The 14,565-nt window shown below is 44.2% G+C and overlaps 1 protein-coding gene across 15 annotated transcripts in view; it reads right to left on the bottom strand.

Annotated features, from left to right (window-relative positions):
• dmd (dystrophin) overlaps positions 1–14,565 on the bottom strand; it is a 282,422-nt gene that overhangs the window by 235,976 nt on the left and 31,881 nt on the right. The gene's annotated exons all lie outside the window — the stretch shown is intronic.

Raw genomic sequence — 14,565 nt, 5'->3', positions numbered from 1 at the left:
CATTTTTCAAAATAAAACAGACACAATAAAAGAAGCCATTTATCTGCAAAGCCTTCCAATCCATGGAAGTGTAAAAATCAAGAGAAAATGACTAAATCGACTAAAGTGAAATCAGGCAGGATTCTCAAATGCTCAGGAACAAAGACGTGCTGAGGATTGGAACAACGCTTCCTCACCTGCACTTTAACTTGGCACAACAGCCCATTACGCGTCAGTTGACACTTGAGCTGATCTTGATTCTTCAACTACTCTGATGGTGATTTTAAAAGGCAGACAAAGTAGTTTTGGAGGAAAATTTCGAAACGTGGAATTTGATTTTGACTTGTCTCGAAGGTAAAAAGGTGTTTTTTGAGCATTAAAGTATGTAAACCTATTGTAGCAGTGCCCGAGAATTAAATTATGGACCAGAAAATTAGCATGTCTCCTTTGATATTTACACTTCTACTTCTACTACTTCTGCTTCGACTTCAACTGCACAATCTCACGTTTTCTAATTGTTCGTTAACTTTCTTATCTTTCCTTCTAAACTTTACTGTCTGACGCACACAGTAGCTGCTGCACTCACTGTAGTTCAAACTGAATAGCGTAAAAAAATGAATATAAAATTGATGGGATGGTTGAGAAATTCCACACCGAGAGCAACGTTTAAACCATGAAAGAATCTAATGCATTCCAGTGCGTTCACACGGCCGGTGCAAATGCTTTCAACATTCAAAAGACTTGTTCAATGTCAACAACAAATTAAGGTTGTCGTTTTTTGTAGTGACATAAAAGAAGAAGAAACAAGAATTGTGTTGCCTGCATTCAACATCATAAGACCAAAACCCCTCAGAGCGAAACACTCCCCGCAAAAAACTAAGGGAGAAATGTAAAATACCGTTTCAGATCTGTTCTGTGGAGCTTTCGCCTTGATCTACAAGGGATGCCTCTTTAAAAAATAACCACAAACAGGAGCCAGACCGCCTTTCAACTCTACTTCTTGCCCCCGTCTTTGCTCCCATCTGGGTCTACCTCTCTGTTCTGCTCTAACCTGGGCAGGAAAGTTGGGACAAGAGCTTTTTCCCGGCGACAGAAATGTCTGCCAATTCAATGGCAACTCATAACAGACGAGAGACGGCTCCATCTGTTGAGTCGGTTCATTGATTGGCTGTGCATACATCTGTATCTCATCTGCTTTTTCATCCTTCCATCCAATCATCTCTCTATCTATTTATACCATCACGATTGATTTGTTCATATTTGTCCTGTCGGCTGGGCAGATTACCATGTCTCTAATCCGATCCAAGTCGCTGTGCAAACAAAATCAATGTCGGAGTGACTGTGCAAGGGTTTCAGTCATTTCACACACATATTTCAAGGCAGAATTTTGCCGAAAATTAGCATTTACACCGACAGCGGCTCTGCCTCCGTGTGATATTAAATAAAGACAACTTCAAGGTTCACAGTGACAGACGCTAAGTCAGTCCCTCCATGCTGCAACAGCGTGAAGATACACCAAGGCGGCGGGAGGGAAATTTTTAATTTCACTCGACATAAAGAATAAAAAAATGAGGCAACACTTTGCAACCGGTTAGCTCGCGGCTAGCACTTCCACTGGGATCGTTATCAAGCCCTCCACTCCTCGGGTAACAGAAAGGGGCGGTATGGAAATTTTTTATCCTTCCACCCCACCAGAGCAGGCGATAAATTCCTGGTGAGGAATAACGACAGACTTTTGATGCATGGTGTCTCTAGGGTGACACTGAGACTTAGAGTATTAACATTTTATATGGGAACTGAAATGCACTCTATCGCAAAGTTTCCTAAACGTGACCTTTAATTTAAGACATTTATTCAATTCATCAGATAGATAGATAGATTATCGTTACCCCGCCAGTCAAACTGTTAAAGGTGTTGGCAACAATTATTGCCTGTTAGCAGGTAGATATGAAGAAGAAAATCACAGGGGGTGATAAAAAAAACAGTACAGAGTAAACAGAAACATGTTCAGAGAACCATTGTGACTGGCTTTTGTGTTAGCGTCTTGTTCGTTACCTTCCCAGCCACAGTAGTTCACCGGCTAGCCCCTATGTCGTCAAGCCTCCAGCACCGTCCATTTTCATCAATTAATTTCGCTGTCCCTCTTTCTGGTGTGACTACCAAGTGCTGGACACATCAAGATTCACTTCACATTGTCATCTTTAAACCTGTCAGAGGACAAAAACAGCTGAAAGCTTTTCTGAGAGATATTGAGACTGACCTCTGCTAGCTTACTCTCAGCTTGCTAACATCATGTTTGTTAGCTTGCCAGCTACAGCAGCTCACCAACTAGCCAGACCATTTTGATAAATTAATATTACTTGTAACCAGTTTTAAAGCAAGTAACATCTAATTGAAATTACTAGCACATGTCAATTGCTGTAGCCAGTTAGCTAGAGAGAAGAAAATCACACAGTACAGAGAAAACAGAAAGATGATGTTAAAGTCGATGTGACTGACCTGCGTCTGTAAGTTTCTAGCTTGCTAATGTCTTGTTTGTTAGCTTGCCAGCCAAAGTAGTTCACCAGCTAGCCCGTCCATTTTCATTAATTCATTTTGCTGCTCCTATTTTAGTCACAGGGGAAGACATGCGGTAATGAGAAAATAGAAATATGTTGAGAGAGCCATTGAGACCGACCAGCATTAGCTTACTCCCAGCTTGCTAACATCTTGTTTGTTAGCTTGCGAGCTACAGCAGTTCACCAGCTAACTGTCCTTTTTCAAAAAATATTTTGGCAGCACCTGTTTCTGGTGTGACCAGGCCTTTAAAAGTGGACAAATGGAAACTGAATTTATATTTTCAACTTTAAACCAGTTTTAAAGCAAAAAAAAAACAGCCAAATGAAAAGATAATAACTAGCTGCTGTCAATTAGTGGATAAATACGGAGAAGCAGAGGAAAACAGAAAGATGTAGTGAAAGCCATTTGTGACTGACCTGCGTTAGCATGTTCCCAGCTTGTCGCCTTGTTTGTTAGCTTGCCAGGCAAAGTAGTTCTCCATTTCCATAATGAATGGTAATTATAATGTCAGCTTTAAAGCAGTCTTTAAGTCAAAACAGCCAAAATGAAAAGGCATTTTCTGCGTGTCCCTCTGTGACACGCAGTGACTGTGGCATGTTTCCTTTGTACTGCCAAGTCACAGAGACATCTCTGCTCCTTTTAGCGGCCCAGTCTCTACTGACACTGACCTTGATGAGAAGAAAACCAAAGGAAAAGACATGCTGACACAGAATGCCATCAAGCTTCAGCCCAGCCTCACGTTCAGGCAGCACAGGTAGGTTTTTTTATGTGGTTGAAGTTTACGCCCCATTGCCAATTGAGTTTACACCATGAAGGCTCTCGAAGCGTGTCCTGTGACCACAGCGCTGCATTATAGACTAAACATTACGAACTCATATGCTGTAAAAATCGATTAAGATCCCAAAGAGAGCAAAATACAATAGGAGTTATGAATGCAGCACAGTGCGAGGGGAATTTTTATTTTCCATCTAGGAAACCTTCCCCTTAAGTCTTCATCATCCTCGCAAATGATAAAAGGAATGAGCCCAGCGATCTAACCTGTTGAATCGCAGATGGAGGAGTGGGAGAAATGTGCTCGCCCGGGTCGGGAACACCAGAACTGTCTCACTTGGTTGGCAGTTTTATATGATGAGAATTAACATTTGAAGTTCAGTGTTTCCAACGCAGTTAGAAGCGAAACCAGATGGTCTGAACTGATCGTCGCTGCGGCGTTTTTGCATCTTTGCCCGTTGTACATTTTTAGTAAATCTGCAAGAACCTATTCAATGAGTTGTCGACTATCAAATCAGCCGCCAATGTCGGTCAAAATTCTCTGATTTAATGTGAGTATTTCCTGGTCTCTTCACATCCCCGTGAGAGTGAACTTAATATCTTTGTGATACAGACACAAAACAAGAGGACATCTGAGGATGCTTCGAACTTTCCGAAACACATTTTCGTGCAAAGCAATTAATCTAGAAAATTAAACGGCGGATGAATTGACTGCAAAGCCTTGACGCGCCCGGGATTCTTTTTTAAAAAATCAAAGCGGGGGCAGCTGGCAAAGATTGCAGTCGAGGTCTAAATTATTATTTAACTCTTTTCAGCCACAGCCAACAAAACACTTCACAGCAACACAGCCTGCAATCAATTTCTTTTAGCTCGATGACTGCGAGACTTTTCGTCCTTCAACCGTGTTTTCAAGCTTGCATGCTTCACTTTGCCGGCAGCCTGTCAGGATTGTAGTTTAAAACTTTCAAAAATGTACTAAAAAGTATCGACGGTGAATGCGAAGAAATAAACAGTTTTGCCCAAGATGCATATGCGTGGACTTTGTGGGCATGCTAATCAGCTAGCCGTGAGCCACTTTGTACCCCTAGAGGACAGAACAGAATCAGAATCAGAAATACTTTATTGATCCCAGAAAAGAAATTGGTCTGATGGAAAACAACAACAACACTCTCCCAGCAGCTACAGTTAGCAGCAGTTAGCGGTCGCCCTGGTGATATGCTGCGAGTCGATTGCCGAGTGCGGTTAGAAATGCTCAATTCCAGTCCCTGTCCGCTCTCGTTAATAACTGTTATAAGCTGGTAGGAAAGACGCGTATGAACTTTGATTGCATTTCCATTGAGTTATAATCATACATATTCATCCTTGAGCTGCAGAACTCTGCTGCACTCGGTAATCGACTCGTCAGGGCTTCCCCACAGCAGGAAGCTGCTGCAGGAGAGTGGTGAGCTGTGTTCACTTTACAATAGCAATCCGGATAAGATAGCGGCGGTTTGATGCCTCAAACTATGTGCTGCGACCCTATTTGTTCTGAGCATTATTTGTGGCATTTTGATGGCGGTTTTTTGTTGGAGGCGTATACTGCAGTGTATTGTTATCGTGTGGTCATTTCTCAGGTTGCTAAAGCTGTGGTCTGCAAACTTGATCTCTCGAGGGGGGGTCTTACTCGGTGTCACGGTGTGTTAAACTTACACTGGAACATCCCTTTAAAAAGACCTAATTTTGAAAATGTCCTAGAAATGTGGGAGCATAGGGCTGACCCCTAAATGGATGCTTCCCATACTGTGTATTCCCAATTCAACTTCTCTTTAACGTATGAGTGTTGTCGACCTGAATCCATCCTCCCTCCTCCCCTCTAGAGGAAGCTCTTGTCCTTGAGCCAGTCTCTACATATTGCTACAATCTCAACATTGGCTATAAACAGACATTTTCCAAATGACTAAAGATTATACCTTCACTGTGTTATGATGCCGATGAGAGTTTGTCTTTTTTATACATGATTTCAGACAATAAAGTGGGCGCAGTAATGCACTGGTGTATGCTTTATTGTTCCTGAAATGAAGAACAAATAAACCAGACAAACAAGTATTTGGTAGCTAAAAACCAGACGCTCTCTCCGCGCACCCAGAGGGTTGCTTTCAGGTTTTATTTTTTCCCTGGCAGACATTTGATATTTAAAGCAGCCGCCGCACTAAATTCACATCACATCGCGCCGCGTTACTCGCGACAGGAAGGAGCCCAAATTGCGTTTGTCGCAGGTTATTACTTTAAAATGTGATCAAGCAGTTGAATTATGGGATGTTTCTCTCCGTCACCCTTCTCCCCCCTCCCGCCGGGATTTATATCTCCACCTCACGCCTTACTCCCTCTAATTATCCATCTCTATCGCCACCACCCGTCTGCCCACACACACACACGTAGGGCTGAGGGGTGTTATTATGAGTATGTGATGTCACATAAACAGCCACAGGATGAGGGTCCGGGTGATTTATCGAGGGGCCTCAGCGCTGCCACAATAAGCGAGCTGTCAATACAATCACAGATTCTCCCAGCACAAACACACACAAACACACACACACAAACAACCGCTATGCTATTCATGGCTCTATTATCCTGGCTGGACACACACACACATACACAAACACAGACACAGACACGCAGACTTCCATCCATCTGATTTTCATCGCTCCACAGCCAGCTGGTCGGACATTCCAGCAACAATAAACAAGAGTAGGAAGCTCTCACTTCTTTTCTGTTCGCCCTTCTTCATCATCCAACATCTCCACACACACACACACACACACGCACGCACGCACGCACGCACGCACGCACACACACACACAGATAACATCTTTGCAAAGAAACACACACTGGCCCGCACAGACGCCAGCTGACAAACACAACACACCGTAACACTATCACAATAAAGGATTGCTCTTCCTTTTCAATTTGGTGTAGTCTGGCAATGACTGTGATGATGCAGCACAACAACACACACACACACACACACACACACAAATCACGTTTCCCCAGCAGCTGCACAACACAACACCTGACACTGAAGGAATGTTGGCCCTCGCTTTCAGTTTCTTTCAGCTACTTTTATTAGAATTATGAGGTTTAAATGAAAGAAGAAGAAGACGATGAACGGTACATTTCGTGATCAATGACGTGCGGTCAAGCTCAGTCTCGCTGCGGAATAACAGAACATCACCTGGGGCCGGGAGCGTTAATGATGCGTGCGCACGCGCAAAAAAAAAAAAAGACACTTGTTTCACAGTTTCCTCAAATAAAAACAGCGTGCACGCATCCCGCTGATGATCCGTTGATTTAACGATTGTGATTAGGATGTGACTACCGATTTACAATGCATACAACTGGTCTGTGTGTTTGCAGAGCTGCTACTGGCGTAAAAGGCTAGAAAAGAAGCGCAGATCAAATATAAACGCTCCATCAAAATGTAATAATTATCGGTGATCAGCTGTTGGTCCGGGTTCGGATAGGATGGCATCCCCCCCATCACCTGCCGTGCTTTGTGTCTCTGTATCAAACATGTACTTTTAATTAATGATTGTTTTTGTTCTTCATTTAAAAGATGAATTGCTGACAGGACGCCCATTACAATCCCCAAAAGCTGAACTTCCTTAAATTGCTTGCATGCCCAACCAAAAAGACATCTTATTTCCCAGCTTGGAAGAAAATCAACTCATTTTCAAATTGGGAGTGGAAGCAGGAGATGCTTTGGTGCTTTTATACATCAACCTTTAAAGATCACCTTTTACTTCCTTGGACTTTTATTGGACTTTTAGTCTTTTGTGTGTTTCTTTTGAGTGCTCTTAGTTTGAAATCCATGGCCCTTTTTATTCATTCACCCCACAAACGTTTTATTGTTTCATTGTGTTTCACTGAAGCTGCTTCCGTACTTCACGACCAAAGTCCGCCCGCGAGTCCCTGCTCACCAAACGACGTCGGCCTTCCATAATTACAATGACGCCGCTTTAAAATAATCATCCCATTCTTTGAAATCACCCCAGCGTTAAGTCCAACTCCTCAGGCGAGACTGACCGACCTCCACCGAGGTAAAATAACAATAACATTCAAAGTTTAATCAGTTTTTGAAGGCCATTTACTTTTTTTTGTTTTTTTAAATTAGCAACATTTTACACTGAGAAGCTTCATTAATTTTCTTATAAGCACCCGCATTCACGTGTGCAAAGTGGATTCTGATGATACTTTTTGCAAATGATGCCGAGACTCGTGACTCATTAAAGCATTCCAGCGTTTTTGGGTTTTTTTTATTTGTAATTATACTGATTATACCGACAATCAGAGATGACACACTTGCTGATGATTGGCCGACAGGGATTCCCGGGGATTGACAGGTTTATTGGCACCTTCTTTTTTTCCTCGAAAGTTTCTTAAAGAACAAAAACCCGTCTTCCCTTTTGTTTCCTCCCCACGCTCTCCCTCTCTCTTTTAACACACACAGTTTTAAGCATTGCTCACTCAGTCATGGCGGCTCCCCCGGGACGTGACAGGGGCGTATTAGCCGGTGAGAGGTGGACCGCCAAGGGTGACAGAACAAGAATCATGCACCGCAGTTTAACGGATGGCCGGATGGCGACGTTTTCCTTTCAACACCCCGTTCGCGTCCCCCCCCCGCAGCCCTGCCCCATCTACTCCATGTAACCGCGAGCTACCCTAACCTGCCAAACCAAGCATGACAAGCGTGCTCTGTCACCCAACAGCACCGGCGGCAGACTAGACTAATCAATCCACCGGCGGGGAGACTACGGGAGGCAGCGGGCGGAAAAAGGGGGAAAGAGAGAGGGCGAAGGGTGAGGAACCGCGAGGACGAAAATAGATTCAGGTAGACGGAAAGGTAGAAAACGAGAGGAGAGATAGATGATGCAAGAGTGAGACAGAGGGAGGTAAAAAAAAGGGGGGGAGGAGGAGGAGAGAGAGAGAGAGAGAAACAGAGATGGAGATTACGTCCGTCCTTGTCCAAAGAGGATAATGAGGTGAGTGGAGCTCAGCCGACCCAGTGTGGCAAATCCCAGCGTGCACCTGGTGCCTGGGAAGCATCATACAGGACAAACACACAGCCTGACACACATTTGTAGGACTGCACTTGTGAGGACTGTCCTTCCCCAACTGTTAGAGGTAAATGCTTCAGTTTGGGAGAATACTTGTGTTTAGCACGGTCAACACAGAACAATAATAATACTCAAGAGGTCAGGGATACAGAACAATCCTGGAGGTGGGAGGGGTTCAAGGATTTAGTCAAGGACTCGACGACCTCTTTAACCATAGCTGAGGGGAAAGGTAGACAAATATGAGTGTATGTAGAAACATGTCCCGAGAGATCTGGCAATGATCTTTTGACCGCGGGAGCTTTCCCTTAGCGTCAGTCCCCGGCAGATCTCTTGAGTACATTCGCCTCGAAGGGTAGCGTAATTTGGGCAGCAGGCTCACTACATTCTCTATTATTCTACTATTAGATGGATTGTTGGGACATTATTACACACGCCCTGTGATAGACTGGCGACCTGTCCAGGGTGTCCCCTGCCTTCGCCCTAAGTCAGCTGGGATAGGCTCCAGCCCCCCCGCGACCCTGCAGAGGATTAAGCGGCGTACATATAATGTACAGATAATGGATGGATGGATGGATGGATTATTACACACATTCTTGATCCCCAGATGATAAACCTAATGATTTTGGTTATCCCTTGACTTCTCATCAAGCACTGCGGGCAAAGTTTTTGCTAATCTTATGAAATAGCTCAACACCTAATAGATAGATGTGGGCATTAATGGTCTCCAGAGGATTAATCCAACCCACTCTGGTGATTGTAGTGCTACCAAAAGGTTCACATTTGTGCTTTTGAGCGAATATTTAATATTTCAACATCTGTTGGATAGACCAGAACAAATGTGCCACAAGCATTTATGGTCCACAGAGGATGAATATTCTGCTGACTTAAGTTTATAGAGCTGCCACGAAGTCCACATTTGTGGTTTGGAGAGACATTTCTCCATAACTGTTTGTTGGATTGCCATGAAGTTTGGTACAGAGATTCACAACCCCCAGAGTTTTATTCAGATTACATTGGTGACACTTTTCCTCATAGTATTATAAGGTCAAATTTCCGAACAAGATTCAGACATCTGGTGACACTAACTACCAGTTTTAAGAGGCACCACTGGGTTCTGGGAAATTATGATGGACATTTTGCTCATTTTCTCTGCAATTTTTCAGACTATGGTTAATTGCTTAATCAAGTATTAATCTATGGATCAATCAATAATTGAAATATTCTGTAGCTGCGTGATGTAAATGTTGTTGCACAGCAGTGATGCGCGGCTGGGCTGCACCTGCTATACCTGGCAGATTTTCCTTTGCGTCAAGAGAATTTCAATTCGCCGCTGTGGGAACAAGGTCAGTATGGCAACCTGTTGACCTCAGTGCTTCGTCAACAGTGACTCATGGAGCAGAATCACCCCTGGCACCTGGTTAACATTGAGTTTTCTGGGTATTTGTATCACTACACGCTCACCGCCTCCAGTCTTAACCGCTTCCTCCGATGCGCACACGACGCTCATTTCCTTGAGTTTTTCCCTAAAAGTTAAGCATTTTCAGTTCCAGTCAAAAATCTCATGAACCGCCAAGAAACACAAACATACATACACACAGAGATTGGAGGAAGTAAAAATGATTTCAGCCTTTATATGCCATTTCTATCCACAGTTGTAAAAACAGAGCAGAAATGCCACATTTATTTAATCATAAGTGCAAGATAAATGCCATTTTACTCAAATGTTGACCAGTGGTTAATGTTCCTCACACACAAACACAAAAACACACACATACACACTGCCTCAGTAATGAATAAATGCATTTCAGGTCATACAAGCATGCCGGGTTCATCAATAAATGCACTGGCAGAGAGACACAAGCCTCTCTCAGCTCCCCTCTCGCACTCTGTTGGATTTAGGTGTGAAATACTTCGATGTCTCTTTATTTCAGACACATCACGCCTTCAGGACTGGTCCCGAACACGCTCGCACGTAAACCTTCCTTCCCCTTTTTCGTCACAAGACTTTTGATCTATCATCCAGAATCACTCCTGGACGTTATCATAGGAGCGTGAAAGGGATCTTACATCTCTCAGCCCCGCACACACGACCGGCACACTAATAAGCCTCACCTAGAACGACCGGGGCTCAGCTGGCGCTGTAGCGTCGCCAGAAAAACCCTCCACGGATCTGTGTTACATTTACACTGACAGCCCAGCGGAGAGGGCGACGGAAAGACGGGAAAGTTAGTGTCGTGTGTTTACTAGTCATGGTTGGCTCACGGCCACAAGGCGACTGACGGAGAGCCTGAGCTGCCCCGACAGCAGAGCACACGAGCTGAGGTGAGGCGATCGGCAGGCTGGCTGGCTACTCGGCCCCAAATAGGGAAATAAAATCACTATCATTTGCTTTGATACTACTGAGACACTTTACAGCCAACTAATCATACATTTTATGTCTTCTGTTCTGCATGAAAACAGTATTTTATCATTCAAAAGCTGGGATGAAATGAAGAAAAAGCCTCTTTCACAACTCTACCTATTCAACGTTTCAAAGGAAATGATGAAATTGCACTCGTCCCTGAAACATTTTTAATGCAAAATATCTTTTTAAACGTACAACCAGAGACACATATTTCCGGCTTCCCTCCATAACTGGTCCATAAATTCAACTCTAACCGAAATCCAGTGATTTGACTCTAATATTCCTCTCAAGCCATACTGCATGCCTCTGACTTTATACCTGATTTGTGCCGTCTTAAAAACCTCCAGACTCTGAATTTTATAGCTTTTATTTTAAAGCCCCCTCCAGTCAAACATGTGTTCTCCTTTCTGTTCCTTTTCTCTTCAGACTGATGCATGTGCAGTTTTGTCGTATTCATCTTGTCAGGGTGGGTAGAAGTGTCTCCGTGCTCACCTTAAATCTCAGTTAACACCTGGACGTACCTGCAATCACAACTAGTCTGGAGCAAATAGACAAGTTTGATGTGGGAACTTGCATACTCCCAGTAAGGACTTTCATTCAGCGGTAAAACATTTTGCACTGACAAATATTTGTGTTTTCATAGATTCTTGATTTTTCCTGAGGGAGAAGAAAGAGGTTTTAGAATTTAAATAACGTAATCTAACTTTCTTAAGAAGAGAAAAAAAACCTACCAGACACAGAAATTATTCAGACCTTGCTCTGAATCATTTAAGATGTCTTAAAGCGTGGACGGAGAAAGTCTTAAATCACTGTTTGGATACTTTAAAGGCATAATATGCAGGATTTAATATACTTTACATGTGTGGGATGCCACCCGGGTATATTAATGGCTGGCCAATTGAATTTTGTGACCCATTTGAGCATTTCTTTACTTTTATTGTCCAAGAGAACGATCCATCCACCAGCAGTTAACTACCTGACAATCTCCCCTAGGTGTTTTCCACATGTAAACTTTCTGTTGGCAGGCCACCCAGGTATATTAGCCATCCCTTTACACATCGTTTATTTAAAACATTGTTTCCATCTCAGGAACAACATTATCCGAGACAGATTAACTAGACAATCTCGCTTGCCCTGACCCTACGAGGCAAGCACTGTGTTGGCTAACTTTTGCTATTCAGGACACTCGTCACCAAATACAGATGCTTTTAGTTCACATGCCGCCAACCAAAAGCATCTTGATGAGACACTCAACAATCATCTCTCTCCAGATATTATTTATAGCTATTAGCCTCTTGATTTTTTTCTCTCCAAGTGCACCAGACTGATGCCTTTAACTTTAAAATATGCAAAATCTTCTTTGTTTCTAGCAGGTTGGTTGTCCACCCACCATAGTCTCACAAAATCCTTTGGAGAACACTGAGAAACCAGTGAACTACTGTACATAGTCTACTCACCCACATGAGATGCAAAGAAATCATGGGAAAACGATGACAAACAAAGCTGAATGGAGAGTATGAAAATTATGATGAAGCTTAATTCAGAAGGTGCACTAATCAAACTAAATAAACAAACTCTCTTCACTTTCATGACTGAATATGCTGACCAAACAAACTGACCTTAAATGACAACACAACTTCATACTGTTTTCCTTTGTTTATATGTGGCGGACCCCGCCGCTTTTCTAGCCTGATACAGTGTTCTGGGGGCCTTAGTTTCCTCTGAGAACAGCTTGTTTATTCAGTTATAGAGAAAAAAAAAAAAACGTGTGTGTGTCTTATTATGAGATCACTAAAATGTTCCCATAAGAAATGACAGACTCTAAAGTGATTTTCGTAAAACATACGATACGTTTATTACTACAGCTTCTACTGCTTCTGAGTCTCGGTAAGATCACTTTTTACTGGTCCACAGTTGCCTCATTGTTCTTTCTATCATTTCTGTCTCGTACCTTGTGGCATCAAAACACCTAAAGGGCCTTTACGCAGCTCAGAAGCGGGAGGGAGGGGTTTATAGCAGCCTCGTGGTGCTTTCATGTATTTCCATCTGCTTTGATATACAGGCCCTATTATGACTATCTTATCCCCGTGGGAGTTACAGTAAACCTGCGCCGGTGTGCGTTGAGTTTATGCGATCAAGCATCCTTCAGTGCTATTTTCCATCCCCTCTGGGATCACTGTCGTATACCCACCAGGCCTTTAAAAAGTAGCCTCACCCTTCTCTCTGACAATAAGCTGCTGTAGTGGCTTTTTTTTTTCTCCTAAATTGGCTGTTGGTCCAGGTGGGTGTTAGGTTTAGGAGATCATTTCTATTCAACCGAAATGATTAATAAGGATGCTCATAATGATTCCAGGACACGGGAAATGTCTTTGGAGGAGGAGGTGGAGGAGAGGAGGGATGTTTCAGACTTTATTAATTCCACTCCAACCTTTCAGAGGCTGGGAGAGAGATGTCATTACCTCGTGTAAAGGGTAAACAAGACAAAAAAAAAAGGTAGACGCTGATGGTGTGGGTGAGACAGGACACACACACACACACACAGTCTGGATGCCCTCCTCAGCTGCCCAACAGAAGAGGTCCCCCCCTCCCCCCCTCCCACCTCTCTCCAGATGTAATGACAGCAGACACGCCAGAATCAACGCATGTGCCATTATTGCGTTAACAGATGACTTGCAATAATCCCCCCCACCATCCCCCTGGCACCTGTACGCGCGCACAGACGCACGCGCTAAATGCTGAGGAATGTCACATCTCTTCCATGTCTTGCATAACAGCGCCCTGCCTCTGCACGTCTGCCTGTTGTCACACAAGAGTTTCGCTCCTAAACAAGTCGACGAGGATAATGAGACGCGCAGACAGCCCAGCACAACTCTGACCCCGTCTCACTCCGGCTGACATGCTGCCGTCACTTCTTAAGACTCGCACAAATTGCCAAGGAAACAAAAACGCCAGCGAGAAGACTTTCAAGTGTGCGGTGCGCATTCCCCCCCTCCACCTCTCAGTATTCCTCCCAGCGCCGCTTTCCAGGGATTCTTACCTGAAAACGTGCCATTCTAGCCGCTTGCCATCTCAGCTGCTTTTAATCCCGCAGAGCTGAGCCGTGCTGAGCCGCTCTGCAGCTTCGGCCACGGCTGAACAGGTGCTTCTCCAAATTCCACCAAAAGAAAAAGAAGAAAAAAAAAAAAAAAGCCCCGTGCGTAACCGAGCCCCTCTGCGTATCCAGGTGGACGCGCGCAAACGCGGCTGGTGGAGGAACGCCTGAAGTGTGTGTGTGTGTGTGCGGGTGTACGAAGCCGGCCACAGGAAATAAGTGTGTGTGTCAGGGTGCTCCGCTCGCTGTCAATTAGAAACAGTCCCGGTGTTTGAGAGCCTCCCGGTGCCGCTGACAGCGCGGCCGAGACTCCTCCTCCTCCTCCGGCAGCGGCGCTCTCACCGTCTGGTGGCGGGGTCCGGAGTCTAACAGCCAAAGTCTCTCTCTCTCTCTCTCCCCCTCCCTCCCTCCCTCCTCCTCTCTGTTTGAGGTGTCCTCCCTCTGAGAGACAGAACCACAGGCTGACAAACTGCAGGGGGTTAGCAGAGGCTAAGAGTCTGGAACTCCTCTGTGAATACTGTGTTATCCCAGCTGCGCTGTTGTACCAAACAGTCATGTAGTAGATGTGAGAAGAAAAAAAAAAAGCTGTGATGACATGAGAAGCATCCCACAGTTCCTGCCTTCAGCATCCACAGTCAGTAGAAGTTGTGTCAGTCGCAGGGCACCTG

The sequence above is a fragment of the Acanthopagrus latus genome, chromosome 24 (assembly GCF_904848185.1).
Source record: "Acanthopagrus latus isolate v.2019 chromosome 24, fAcaLat1.1, whole genome shotgun sequence".
Classification (NCBI taxonomy): Eukaryota; Metazoa; Chordata; class Actinopteri; order Spariformes; family Sparidae; genus Acanthopagrus; species Acanthopagrus latus.
Note: the sequence above shows the minus strand (reverse complement) of the source record. Positions and strands in the feature narration are given on the sequence as shown.